We start from the raw sequence: 13,371 nt of genomic DNA on the forward strand, positions 1-13,371 counted from the left end.
CAGCTGTATTGAGGTAGGTAAGTCTCCATTGCTTTCACAGTATTCCTATGAGCCAGACAGAGCTCCACATGACCAGGAAAGGTGCCCAGTTATCGTTTCTTCTTTTGGAAGGAAAGAGTGGAATGTATGCCCCACTTTCTGTCTTTCCAAAGGATTGATTTTTATCTTGTCTGATTTTAGTTGTAACTAGTAAAATCCAGAAGCCCCTGGAAACAAAGGAGACTCTGGTGGCTTTGTGCTTGGCAGAGAACCTAGCTACCTCTCTTCAGTACTGCATGCAGACACCAGAGGGAGCCAGAAGCTTGGATTTGGAGACTCCTCCACAAAGGGCAAGGGTAAACAGAGATGCAGTTCCGAGAAAGTGACAGTTGAGAGGCACAAGGAATCTCTAGTTTGATGGGGGATGTCCTTCTGCATATGTTTCTCTTATCGGTTGATGAATAATACACTGTTAGGCCAATAGAGGCAGGAAGATAGGCGGGACTAGGAGATGAGGAGAATTCTGGGAAAGGTTAGGCAGGGAGGTGCCACGAAGGGACGCCATGTAGCAGAGGAAGGAGTAACAGGTCTGGACCCTTCTCCAGTAAGATAAGACCATGTGGAAATATTTAGATTAATAGAAATGGGTTAATAATTAAGACAGAGCTAACCAGTAAGAAGCCCTAGCCTTCGGCCAACGATTTTATAGTTAATATAGTGTCCGTGTGTTTATTTGGGGTTGAAGAAAGGGTGGTGGGACCTGGCGGGAAAAGAAGCTCCAGCAACACTAGCTGGGCAGACTGTGGAGGTCCATAGAGTGGGCCAAGTGTTTCTTCAAATGCTCATGCTCCAGCAAAATAACACTGCATATGGTAAAACGGGGACCCGAAGGACCAAGACAGACACCTGAGATCTACTTTATCTGACAAATAATTCAGAAGAGTTGTTTGAAAAGAGCTCAGTGAGCTACAAGAGAACTGAGTCAACTGACAGGAAAAGGATAACATGCAAGAATAAAATCAACAAAAGGGAGAAACCATAGAAAGGTATTACACAGCCATCGGGGGCTGAAGAACACCATGACTAAGGTGAACACTGCATTAGACAGGTCAGTAGCAGACCATTAGGCAGTGACTTCCAAGTAAGTCACTGGGTAGAACTTGGGGTCATAGACTTCCCAGTAAGTGCTTGAACCCTCCAAGCCTTCTCAGAAGTCAACCTTATGGTAGTTGTGTTGTCAGGCATTACATGGACCTACTGAGGTTTATCCTAGTCGGAATCCTTTGAATCTTCTTGAATTTAAATGTGTTCCCTTCTCAGATGATGGGTGTTATAGGTCATAGGCCAGCATTTATTAGACGTGTTATCTAGCCCTTTCTCCCTCTTTTAGAGTTTCCAAAATGCATCTATCGCTATATTTGATTCTGTTCTGTAATTCTCTCTCTCTCTCTCTTTCTCTCTTGCTCTTTTCTCCTTTGATGGCTAATCTTCACTGTCTACTTGCTAGCCTTGGAGTGGGAATTCTACTTCCACCACTTCTGAGTGCTGGGATTACAAGCATGTCTCATACATCCTGCTTTTCTTGGTGATTCTCAGTCTAAGCAAGCAGTCAGTGGGGCTCCTGCAAAATGTCCTCTGGCCTCTACACAGGTGATGGCATGCACCCCTGACCCCTGCCCTGCCACAAATGAATAAATAATAATGTAAAAAGAAGTCAAACACAATGAGAGGATTTTGAAAGCAGCAAGAGAAAAGCAACTCACTAGATTCAAGGACAGTACTGTAAAGCATCAGCAGGTGCTCAGCAGAAAGGAGTGAGCAGTAGGTAACATGAAGGCTTCACTGAATAGCAGCATTTTAGACAAGGGGTGCGGTTCAGTCCTACAGTTCTGGCCTAGGGTGGAGCTCTGGGTTCAATCAGTGCAGAAAAAAAAATTAAAACCTTCTGGGCTTCAAAGGATGCCATCAAGATAATAAACACAATCCAAAGGGCAAAACATTTAAAAAGTGTGTGATAAAGGTCTTGCACCCAGAAGACGGGAGGAACTTACAATGAATCAATAAAAACAACTCAATTTAAAAGTGGTCATAGGATTCAATAAACTTTTTTCCAAAGATATACATGCATGTAGCCAATAAACAAATTAAAAGATGCTTAACATCACGTCCTAAGAAAAAGCACATTGTAACACTAAGTCTTTACTCCATCCGCCCGAGCCCCGCTGCCACGTGGGCGCCCATAATAACACACAGAATCTTATATTAGTTTACAATGCTGCTGGCCAATTGACTTAACAGTGTAAATTATCTATAATTAACAATCATAAAGGTGAATTACAAGAAGTTATAATAATCTACTAATATCACATCTTAACTATGTCTATTCCAACTAAACCTTGAAGTCATCTGAAAGAGATGTCCAAGCTTGAATACCTCCTTCCAAACCCAACCTTAAAGAATAGGAAACTAGCCCTAACTAGGTGTCAACAGTGGGGAAAGGGAAAGCTACTTCCTACTGAAATGGGATGATGATAGCCTCATGGGGTCCTGTGGAAAGAAAATGTTAAAGTAGTGACAGTCTTAAGTGGATTATATCCAGTCCGTGATTGGTGGGAGATGCTTCATTGAAGGTCTAGGTTGAAGTCCTTATCTTGGTTGAAGTTCTTGTGTTGATTGGAGTCAGTACCCGAAGTTCTGGCTGGAGTGTCAGTTGAAATGAAGCAAGTTGTATCCAGTGGACTCGATGAGGTGTGGCCAATTTTCTTTGCAGAGAGTTCAAGGATTGCTGTCAGGCAGTTCTTCATTGGCTGTGTGGAACTCAAACATAAATGTTAGCAGAGAAATTTTTACTTGTATATGTATGCATACTGTGAAAGGCAACAATTGGAAAATAACAATTATGAGAGAATGTATGCTTTGAGAGAAAGAGCCAAGAAAAGACAAATGACAGTCCCCAATTTTCTCTTATTCTGTATTACATCAATTGGCTTCTTGATATAATATAGAAACCCTGAATTTCATTTTAACAACATGCTTGGATTTAGAGGAGGAAAGCCAAATCCAATTCTAAAAACCAGCATTGGATTGGTTTAATTGAATAGGGACTAGGAAATAAAGATATATATATATATATATATATATATATATATATATATATATATATATCCCTATGGCACATTCCTTTTGTTTGATGGTTATAGCTACCTTCTTTTCTTTAAGTATCTACCCAAGCAGTGTCCTTTGACTTCTGGGGATGAGTTTTCCCGTGAAGATAAAAACAAAACAATTCCCTTTCCTTTGTGAGGTTTCTATACAGTTTATGAGATATACCTGTCATTATTCCTCATTGAGAGGTTTTTCTTTTTCGATTCGAATCTTGATCAACTTTGATGGTATCCAAAGTTTTTCTTCTCCTGTGGAAACCAATGCAAAACCCCTTGCCCAACGTAACACATGTCCTGGTTTCCACACAGAGGTCAATACATCTTTGAAATATACTGGCTGATTCAGTTCAGCAGTTTTTCCCATAGTCCAGTGTCTTTCTGCAGCTGTTTGTCCTTTTTCATTAGAATTAAGAAAGTTTAGTGTTAATAACACATTATATAACCTATGTTTGGGGGTTTTCGTTCCCCCAGCCTTTTTGTTTGTTTGTTTGCTTGTTTTTTTTTTTTTTTTTTTTTTTGAGACAGGGTTTCTCTGTGTAGCTTTGGAGTCTATCCTGGCACTCGCTCAGGAGACCAGGCTGGCCTCAAACTCACAGAGATCCGCCTGCCTCTGCCTCCAGAGTGCTGGGATTAAAGGTGTTCACCACCAATGCCCGGCTCCCCCAGCCTTTTTATGGAGCATTTCTTTTAGTGTTCTATTAGATCTTTCTACCACGGCTTGTCCTGTGGGATTGTGTGGTATACCAGTTACATGCTTTATGTTACAACATTTGAGAAACTGTTCCAACTTAGTGGGAACATATGCTGGAACATTGTTAGTTTTTATTTGTGCAGGTATACCCATAATGGCTATCACCTCTAACAGATGTGTTATAACAGAACCGGCCTTTTCAAAGCTAAGAGCAGTAGCCCATTGAAACCCTGAAAATGTGTCTATAGTATGATACACATATTTTAAATTTCCAAATTCTGCAAAGTGAAAGACATACATTTGCCAAGCCTCATTTCTCCAAATGCCCTTAGGATTACAGCCTGCTGGCAATGGAGCTTGGTTATAGAAGGAACAGATAGGACAGTTTCTCACTATCTCTTTGGCTTGTTGCCAAGAGATGGAGAAGTTCTTTTTTAAACTTTTGCTATTTACATGGTGTTTCTTATGAAATTCTGAGGCTTTTAGCACACTTCCTATTAATAAACAACCAATCTCATCATTGCCTTGTGTTAGTGGGCCTGGCAGACCCGTAGGGGATCTGATATATATTATATATATAGGATTAAGTCTGTTCCTGATTGTGTCCTGTAATTATAGAAACAGTGAAGTTAATTCTGTATTATCAGGAACAAATTCTGCAGTCTCGATGTGTAAAATGACTTTCTCTGCATATTGAGAATCAGTAACTATATTGAGAGGCTCTGTAAAATCCATAAGTACCATAAGAATTTCATATAATTCTGCTTTCTTACAGAGGAATACAGACTTTGAACTACTTTACTTACCTCTCCTGATTTATATTCTGCCTTACCTGATTTGTTTGAAGCAGTGTAGAACGTAGGGACCTCAGAAATAGGTATTTTTCTTACAATATGTGGAAGGATCCAGATTGTCTCTTTTATTAATTTAATTCTGTCAGTTTTGGGATAATTGTTGCTAATTGTTCCCAAAAAGTCAGTAAGAGCTATCTGCCAGTATTCATTGTCCTCTCATAAGGAGGGAATTTCCTCATAGTTAAAGGTACTATAATTTCTGCTGGATCTTTTCCGTCAATTGATGGAGTCTTAATTTGCCCCTCAGAATCAAATCAGAAATCTTTCTATGTACGTCTTTAGCTTTTTATTCTGTTTATGTGGCAGAAATATCCATTCTAATATAATGTCTTCCCTCTGCATCAGAATCCCTGAAGGGTATTCTCTGGATGGTAAGATAACCAGAATATAGTTTAAATTAGGGTCCACACGGTCTACATGTGCATCTAGTATTCTGCTTTCCACCTATTGTAATTCTTTTTCCGCCTCAGCAGATAATATTTGTGGACTGTTTAAGTCCTTGTCCCCTTTTAAGGGCCTTTTTTTTTTCTTCTCCGAGACAGGGTTTCTCTGTGTAGCTTTGGAGCCTATCCTGGCACTCACTCTGGAGACAGGCTGGCCTCGAACTCACAGAACTCCGCCTGCCTCTGCTGCCTCCCGAGTGCTGGGATTAAAGGTGTGTGCCACCAATGCCTGGCCGTGTACCTGTGTGTTTATATTACACATGCACCATCAATTTCTGGGAGATGGAGTCACAGGGTGTCCTAAGCTGCCCACTATAGTATTGGGAGTTGAACAGCTGCAGGAGCAGCAAGTCTGAACCGCCAACGCATCTCTCCAGCCAGCCACTGAAGCTTGTCTTTAAATGATTTGGGAAATCTCTGTACTACTTAGATGCACTGGTTTGCGTCTATCAAAACCAGGAACACTCTCCAATTTTTAAATGCTGTAAGTTATGTCCATCCACACCGATTATTGTCTGTAGTTGAGAAATTTCCCCTAGCAGTTTTTGAAGAGAATTAAGAGTTTGATAACAATCTCTTCTAATTTGTACTTTTTGTGGCCTGATTTTTTTGTAAGTCTATCTTGTAACCTAAATAATTAATAGAATCTACTCTTTGTATTTTTTCTGGGACAATCTGTAATCCCCAGCAAGGTAGAACTTCCTTCACTGTTTCAAACATTCGTTCTAATGTTTTCTTATTAGAATCTGATAATAAAATAGCATCCATATAATAATAAAGAATGGATTGTGGAAATTTCTTACGAATTACCTCTAAAGGTTTCACAGAAAGTGCTGGCACAAGGTAGGACTATTTAACATTCCTTGTGTCAAAACAGCATTTCCCCCTACACCTGCCTACACAAAAACTTACATATTCCTGTTCATAGCAGGGTTAGTCTGGATAGCAAAAAGGTGTAACCAACCAATAGCAATTGGATATACAAACAAAATGCTGCACATAAATGAATATTGGCCACAAAAGGAATATATGTTAAAACATGGATGAATATTATATTTCAATTATTGTACTACATGAAAGAAGCCAGACACATGAAACCATATTGTGATTTCTTTCATATCAAGTGTCCAAAATAGGCATCTCTGAGGAATAGGACTGGCTGCTTATAAGCTGGGTTTTCTCTTAGATATGATGAGACTATCATAGTTTGGGTAGTAGCCATGGTTGCACAATTTTGTGACTACACTAAACACTACTGATTTGTGTACTTCAAAGCAATGAATTTTATGAATATGTCAGTAAAACACATTTAAGAGAAGATGGGTATGTATACTATACTTGAATAAAAGTTTACACACAAAAAGATAACGGTTTCAATTTATGATGAATAAAAAATGATAAAATAATAAAAAATAATAGAACAAAAGCCTACTGGTACAGGCCTGTATTTCTACCTGCCTGGGAGGCTAAGCTAGGACAATGGCAAGTTCAAGGCCTGCCTGGGTTGCAGAGTGAGCTCAAGGCCAGCCTAAGTACCCCAGTGAAATTAGGTCTTAAACATTAAAAGTCAGAGCAGGGGAGATGGCTTAACTGGTAAAGCATTTCTGCACAAGCATGAGGACCTTAGTCCAGATCCCCAACACCACATAAAAAGCTGGAATGTACCTTTAACCCCAGCACTGGGAGCTGGGGGCAGGAAGATCCATCCCAGTGACTTGCTGTCTGGCCAGGCTAGTTGAATGGGTGAATATCCTGAATCAAAACAGAAGGGAAAGAGCAGTTGAGGAAAACATCTGACCTCAGCCTCTGGCTTCCACATGCATGCACACACATACACATATAAGGGGATATGCACACACACACACACACACACACACACACACACACACACACACAAAAGGTACAAAGGCCTGGGAATATAGTTCTGTGATAAAGTGCTTGCTTTGAATATACAAGGCCCTAGGTTTAGTCTTCAGAACTGTAAAAATAAACAACTACCTACAAAGTAATACTAAACAACCAAAATAGGACATTTATGATATTTCTTTTTAAAGATAAATTTTATTATGCCTAATTTGAATACATCCCTGAAAAGCACTTAGATAATATTTAGGATTCTTCCAATAACAAAACTGTGTCAGTCCAACACTTCTCATTCCTACCTCTCTTCAAAAACAAACAAAAAAAGTGCAGCAGAACAAGTTTTTAGAAAGTAGAGATCTACTCCCAGTTCTCCTCCTCTTGCCACAGCACAGCCTTCCATGCCGGGCACTGGCAGACGTGAGGGCAACAAGCCCCTGGCACATTTGAAAGCACAGTTTCTGGGGTTGGGAATAGAGCTCAGTCAGTAAGGCGACTACCACACAAACACCCAGTTCCATCCCCATAACCCACATAAAAAAAATCCAGGAGTGGTGTGCATGTCTGTAATCCCAATGCTGGAGAGGCAGAGACAGGTAGATTCCTGGGGGGCTTGCTGGCCAACCAGCTTAGCCTAACCAGAGCATCCCAGATCAATGAGACCTTGTCTGAATAAACAAGGGAGACGGCTCCCGAGGAATGAATGATACCTGAGATGGCCACTGGTCTCTGCATACATATGCCATGTGAACACACTTATAAATGCATGTGCACACCAGTGAACACACACACAAATATGCACACAAGTGCACCCACATGAACACACTTACACATGCATATGCACACCAGTGCACACATGTGAACACACACACATGCATATGCACACCAGTGCACCCATATTAACACACTTACAAATGCATACATAGACAAGTGTACCCACGTGAACACACACACATATACACATCAGTGCACACATGGGGACCCACTTACACACGCGCATGAGCAAACACTAAGAATGGGGCACCCATGGAAGACTAGCTTTCTGGGAAGAAGACTGTCCATCTAGTAGATATCCAGACAAAGCTTTTGTCAGTCTTTTCCTCCCACTCTGAAGGGAAGTAGGCAATTTTCCTGTGATGGCTCACAGTTTCAGCTGCTTAACTCTTCAGCAGGGAAGAACCAATGTTGCTTCTCTAATCAGAAAGGATCTTTAAAAAGCCTGCTATATATCTTCACGATTACGTTCAGCTGTGCTACAATCTTAAGAATTAGGTCTTAAATTACAGACCCTCTCAGTTGGAAACTACAAATTTAATTATCACTTGTTAAGTGTGAATTAAGGAAAGAAAAAAAAAATCTCCCAGGGCTCAGGCTGCAATATGGCCTCACTGGAGTTCTAGATCCCTTTTTGGTGACTGTCACCAGTGCAGATATTCCCAGTACCAATCATGGAATCATGGAAAGCTAGTTTCAAAATTTATTTGAAACTCTCCATATTAAGTGGCAATCATTAAGAAGAATAACACTGTTTTGCACATCACCAAAACTTGATACTCAATGGAAAACAGAACCAAAGTAGCCAAATATTTCTATAATGCTGGAGTATTCAATGTCTGCCTTGGCGTCATTTCTTAGTCTGGGCACTCAAGCAGTCAGCAGAGCAGCCTGTCACTCACAGCCAGTCACTTCCTGTTCCAGCTCATTAAATCTGGCTTTCCTAGAAGCATACAATCCACAGAGAGCTCTACCAGGCAGAAAAATCAGCCCCAGGGGGCAGGGGTTGATATGCACCTCTGAGCGGGCATGAAGGCCTCAATAAATTGCCACTTACACATGAAGCCATGTCTTGTAAGTTGACAGGGTGAGGGCAGAAGGAGCAGGCATTTGTGTTCAGGCCTTACAGTTGGGAGTTTCGTATCGATTGGCTTCTCTTTAGCTGCCATAGGATGAGGAAAGTTCAGAAGTTTGGCCAAGTTGGCAATAATAAATATATGTTTGTGTGTGTGTGTGTGTGTGTGTGTATACATGTATATGTATACATATGCACATATACTGATATACACATACATATCTATATGCGTATATACATATCTATATCTGTTTTTTTTCTCTCTAAAGGAAAGAAATCCTAAGTAAGCTAACAATGTAGTCAGGTTACATAGACAGGCTTCATTTAGAACTTCAGTTCTCTCAATCATTTCACTGTCTCCTTCCTTCAACGCTAAAACTCCTAGGACTCCACAATCACTTCATAAATAGACCTGGAGTGTTGTAGACTCTTGCCCCTTATAAACCACATGGCCACTCACTTTAGTTTTCCATTACCCTGACTATAATACAGGAGAGAAAAACTTACAAATGTATTTTGGCTCATCATTTCAGCTATTTGGCTGGCCCGAGGGGAGTCAGCACATCACAGTGAGGACCACGCATCCTGCTCACCTCACTGTTACTGGGAAGGAAAGAGAAGCAGAAGAGTTCACCCCACAGTGACCTTCCTTCCTTCCACCTGTCCTGGCCTCCTAAAAGTTTTACCACCTCCCAGTAGTAGTGTGACAGGCTGGCAACCAAGCCTTTAGTATATGAAGAACATTTAAGATTCAAACCACAACACCACTGAATGTTCCCATGGAAACCAAAATAAAATAACATCCTAACATAGAAATGAGAGGGCTTGAAGCAATACAGCTAGCACGAAAGGGCCACATTCATTTAACCTTGTCGAGGAAGAAAACAAAGATGAAAAAAGGATTCTGTCCACTCAGCTCTGCTCCTAAGAGCCAGTCAGGCACTTGAGACTGCAAAGGCAACCCTTGGCTTTCAGGAGCTTGCTGCTGTGGGCACTGGAAAGAACTCACACTGGTCTTTCTCTCCTGGTTCTAAAGTGGTGGGGGAAGTGCTTGCTGTTATCAATGTGAAGTGATCTAGCCATCGCCAATGAACAGATAAAGGGAATTATGTATATATGCTCTCCTAAAATGCCATTTGGCTTGCCTGTGTGGAATGTTTTTCTTCTTTACCCTGTGTCACACACACCAGCCCCATCACTATATACAAACTATTTTCTGTGTTTCTAATGCGTTTGCAGCTCCCCTTTTCTCACTAAACTCTAAACTCAGCCCAGGGTCTGAGTCATCCTCTCCCAGACCCTCACAGCTAATCAGAGTGTTTGCAGAGTAAGGGCACAGTGTCAGCAGCCGGGCTGGAGGCTGTGGTGATTTCAGGCATCCTGATGAAGGTTGGAAGATAACGTGGTAAATAACTCACCCTTCCTATCTGGTGGCTAACCTCTGCCCCCTGTATTTAGTATCATTCCTGTACACTGAAGGGGGAGGTGCCTCTAGAGATGTCATCTTTGGAGTACACTTTATATCCAATATGTTGTATCTCCTGATAACCCTCAAATGCTTCCCAAGATTAAACTAAATGTAAAGTGCAGTTTCAGTCAGTCTAAGTAGCTACCTTTTGGTAGCTACCATCTCTTCCTGTGATACACTATGTCATCACATGCCTTGGGAGAAATATTCTAAGACTCCATGTGATTCTGCTAACCAGATGTGGTGGTGGCACATGCCTTTGGTCCCAGCACTCAGGAGGCAGAGGCAGAGGCAGGTAGATCTCTGAGTTGAAGTCCAGCCTGGTCTACAGAGAAAGTTCCAAGACAGCCAGAGCTACACAGAGAAACCCTGTCTCAACACCCCCACCAACCCTCCCCCAAAGCAAACCACCCCAAAACAAAAAACAAACCCAAAACAAAAAAAAACAAAACTACCAAACAAAAACAAACAACAACAACAAACCTCCTCAGTATGCAAAGGGCAAGGCTCTGACTAGAGACTGACAGATGAGTCAAATGGTACAAACCGTTCTGAATGGAGAAATGTCGGGCCGAAAAGTCCTCACAAATAGGATTCTTCCCACTGCTCTTTCTGTCTGTTTCACATGTCATTTCACTTTCAGATGTCAGAACTTTAGCAACTGCCAATTTCTGACAAAAGATAAAAATTCTGAGGATGTGGATGTTCCTAAATGATGGTCAATCTCTAAAGCAATGACTAGTTCCTTCCCAAATGAATTGGATGCTTTGCTTTGGTAGACACAATTTCCAGTTTTTATTATTGAAAGAAAAATGAGGACGAAACAGAACTAGAAGAGAAGGAAGAGGAGGGCAAAGAGGCAAAGGAGGAGCAAGGGGAGGAGGAAGAAAAGGAAGAGGAGGAGGAGTAGGTGGCAGTGGTGGCCACAAAATTTCGGGTATTACACTCCACTTTTTAGTTCCCTGGGTCATTATCCTATGAGCACCAACCTCAAGGCTTTAGCAGACAAGAAGGAAGTCTTTGGTGGGAATTTCTGTTTGCGTTGTAAGTTGGTCTCACAGAAAAGTCATTAGAAACCAGCTCTGCTAGGGACAAGAAAAAAACCTTGAAATGAGAGACAGAAGACCAAGGGTTGTGCTTGTGATTTGCTCTCCCAACAAGCCCAGGGACCATGAGCAAATATTTAAACACTCATCTGGGAAGCAAAGGAGGAGACGAAGACGATTTCTAAGGCTTCTCCTCTAGCACTACCAATTTAAATTATCTTAACATTTTCCCTTAAGTCAGTGACCAGTTTATTTAATTATTTACTTGTGTACATTCAATGAACATAAAGCAAGAAGTAAAATTAACATCTCCTCAAGACTTGATAAGCCAGTGGGAACATGGCAGGCTTCACCCAGGACTCTGTGGACAGGTGCTTTTTCATCCTTTCATGTTCCAAACAAAATTACAAGGAGCCAGCAATGGGAAAGAGGAGAAATGTTGAAGACTCAATTAGGAGGGAGAGAGGGCAAGTTATTGTTTCATCTCACTTATGAAACTGAAGTTTAATATTTATTTTGAGATATGAGGATTTAACTGAGGGCTTCATGCTGGATAGGCAGGTGTTCTACTGAACTCTGTACCTACACTACCTTTTCACTTCACTTATTTATTTATTTACTGGCAGGGCCTTACTTACTAAGCTACTCAGAGTTGTCCTCCTGTTTCAACCTTCGAAATGGCTGAGAATTACAGGCACCCAACCACGCCAAACCTGGCCCACCCATGTTTGTCAAGTGCCTACCATTTGCCAGGAACTATACTGAATATTGGAGATCCTCTGATGAAACTTTTATCTCACGTACATTCTCTATAGAAAGAACAGGTCAATAAAGAAATGAAACCCATACTAAGTTCTGTGAAGACAGTAATAATGAAAGTGAGAAAAAACAACTGTGAATACAACAGATGACCATTAGTGGGAAGTCAAGGAGGAAGGTCTTTGACCATAGTGGTGGTTGGCTGAGCTCAGTCTGAAAGGCAGATGACAATTAGGACAAACCCAAAACAAAAAAAAAAAAACAAAACTACCAAACAAAAACAAACACACACACACACACACACACACACACACACACACACACACACACACGTCAAATTGATAGAAGCCAGCATCATCTGCTAAGAGGGAACTTCAGTTGAGAGATTGGCCTGTGGCAAGTCTGTGGGGGCATTTTCTTGATTGATGTGGGAGGGCTCAGCCCAACGTTGGTGGTGTCACCCCTGGGTAGGTTGTCTTGGGTTGTGTAAGAAAGCAAGCTGAGCAGGCCTGAGGCAGCAACCTGAAAGCCTCTAGGTTCCTGCCCTGCTTGAGTTCCTGATTTCCCTTCAAGGAGTGTAAGCTGTATGGTGAAACACACCCTTCCTTCCTCCAAAAAGCTTTTGGTAATCATGTCTGTATTACAGCAACAGAGAACAAACTAAGATAGACAGCCAGCACAGAGACGAATCTAATGGTCCAGCCAGGGAGCAAATTAATTTTCACACTGGAAATGGCTGTGGTTGGAACTTAAAAAGAAAACAAGAAGTTATTTCTGTAAAGTACAAGATCCAAGTAGAACTAAATTGAAAGTCATTTTGCTCCCGAGGGGACCGCCGGCAATAGAGAAACCATTTTGAGTGTCAATATTGGAGAGAGGGGTACTTACTGCTGCTGAGGTTGAGAAAATCCAGACTATTTTAATCCAGATGGTGGTTTACTCACTCATTAGTTTTAAGCTCGTGTTCTCAATAACCTCATTTTTTTCCTTTCCCGTGGGGATAAAATAAGAAATGTCAAGTATTTCACTCACTTATGGCCTTGGGAAACCCCAAGGTTTGAGGAACTTTTGGATAGCTCTGGAAAAGTCCATAATACACATACGGTAAGGGGTCTGGGGAGTCTCGGGGTAAGATAAACGCAAAGTAAGGTTAACATCGCCATGTTTATTAAACACTAATGTGAAGAAAGACTACAGTGGAGTCCTAGGGAAGGAGTCAAAGATGCCCTACAGGACTGCAAAGCTCTGCTCTCCTCTC

This window comes from Cricetulus griseus, assembly GCF_003668045.3.
Source record: "Cricetulus griseus strain 17A/GY chromosome 1 unlocalized genomic scaffold, alternate assembly CriGri-PICRH-1.0 chr1_1, whole genome shotgun sequence".
In the NCBI taxonomy this organism is placed as follows: Eukaryota; Metazoa; Chordata; class Mammalia; order Rodentia; family Cricetidae; genus Cricetulus; species Cricetulus griseus.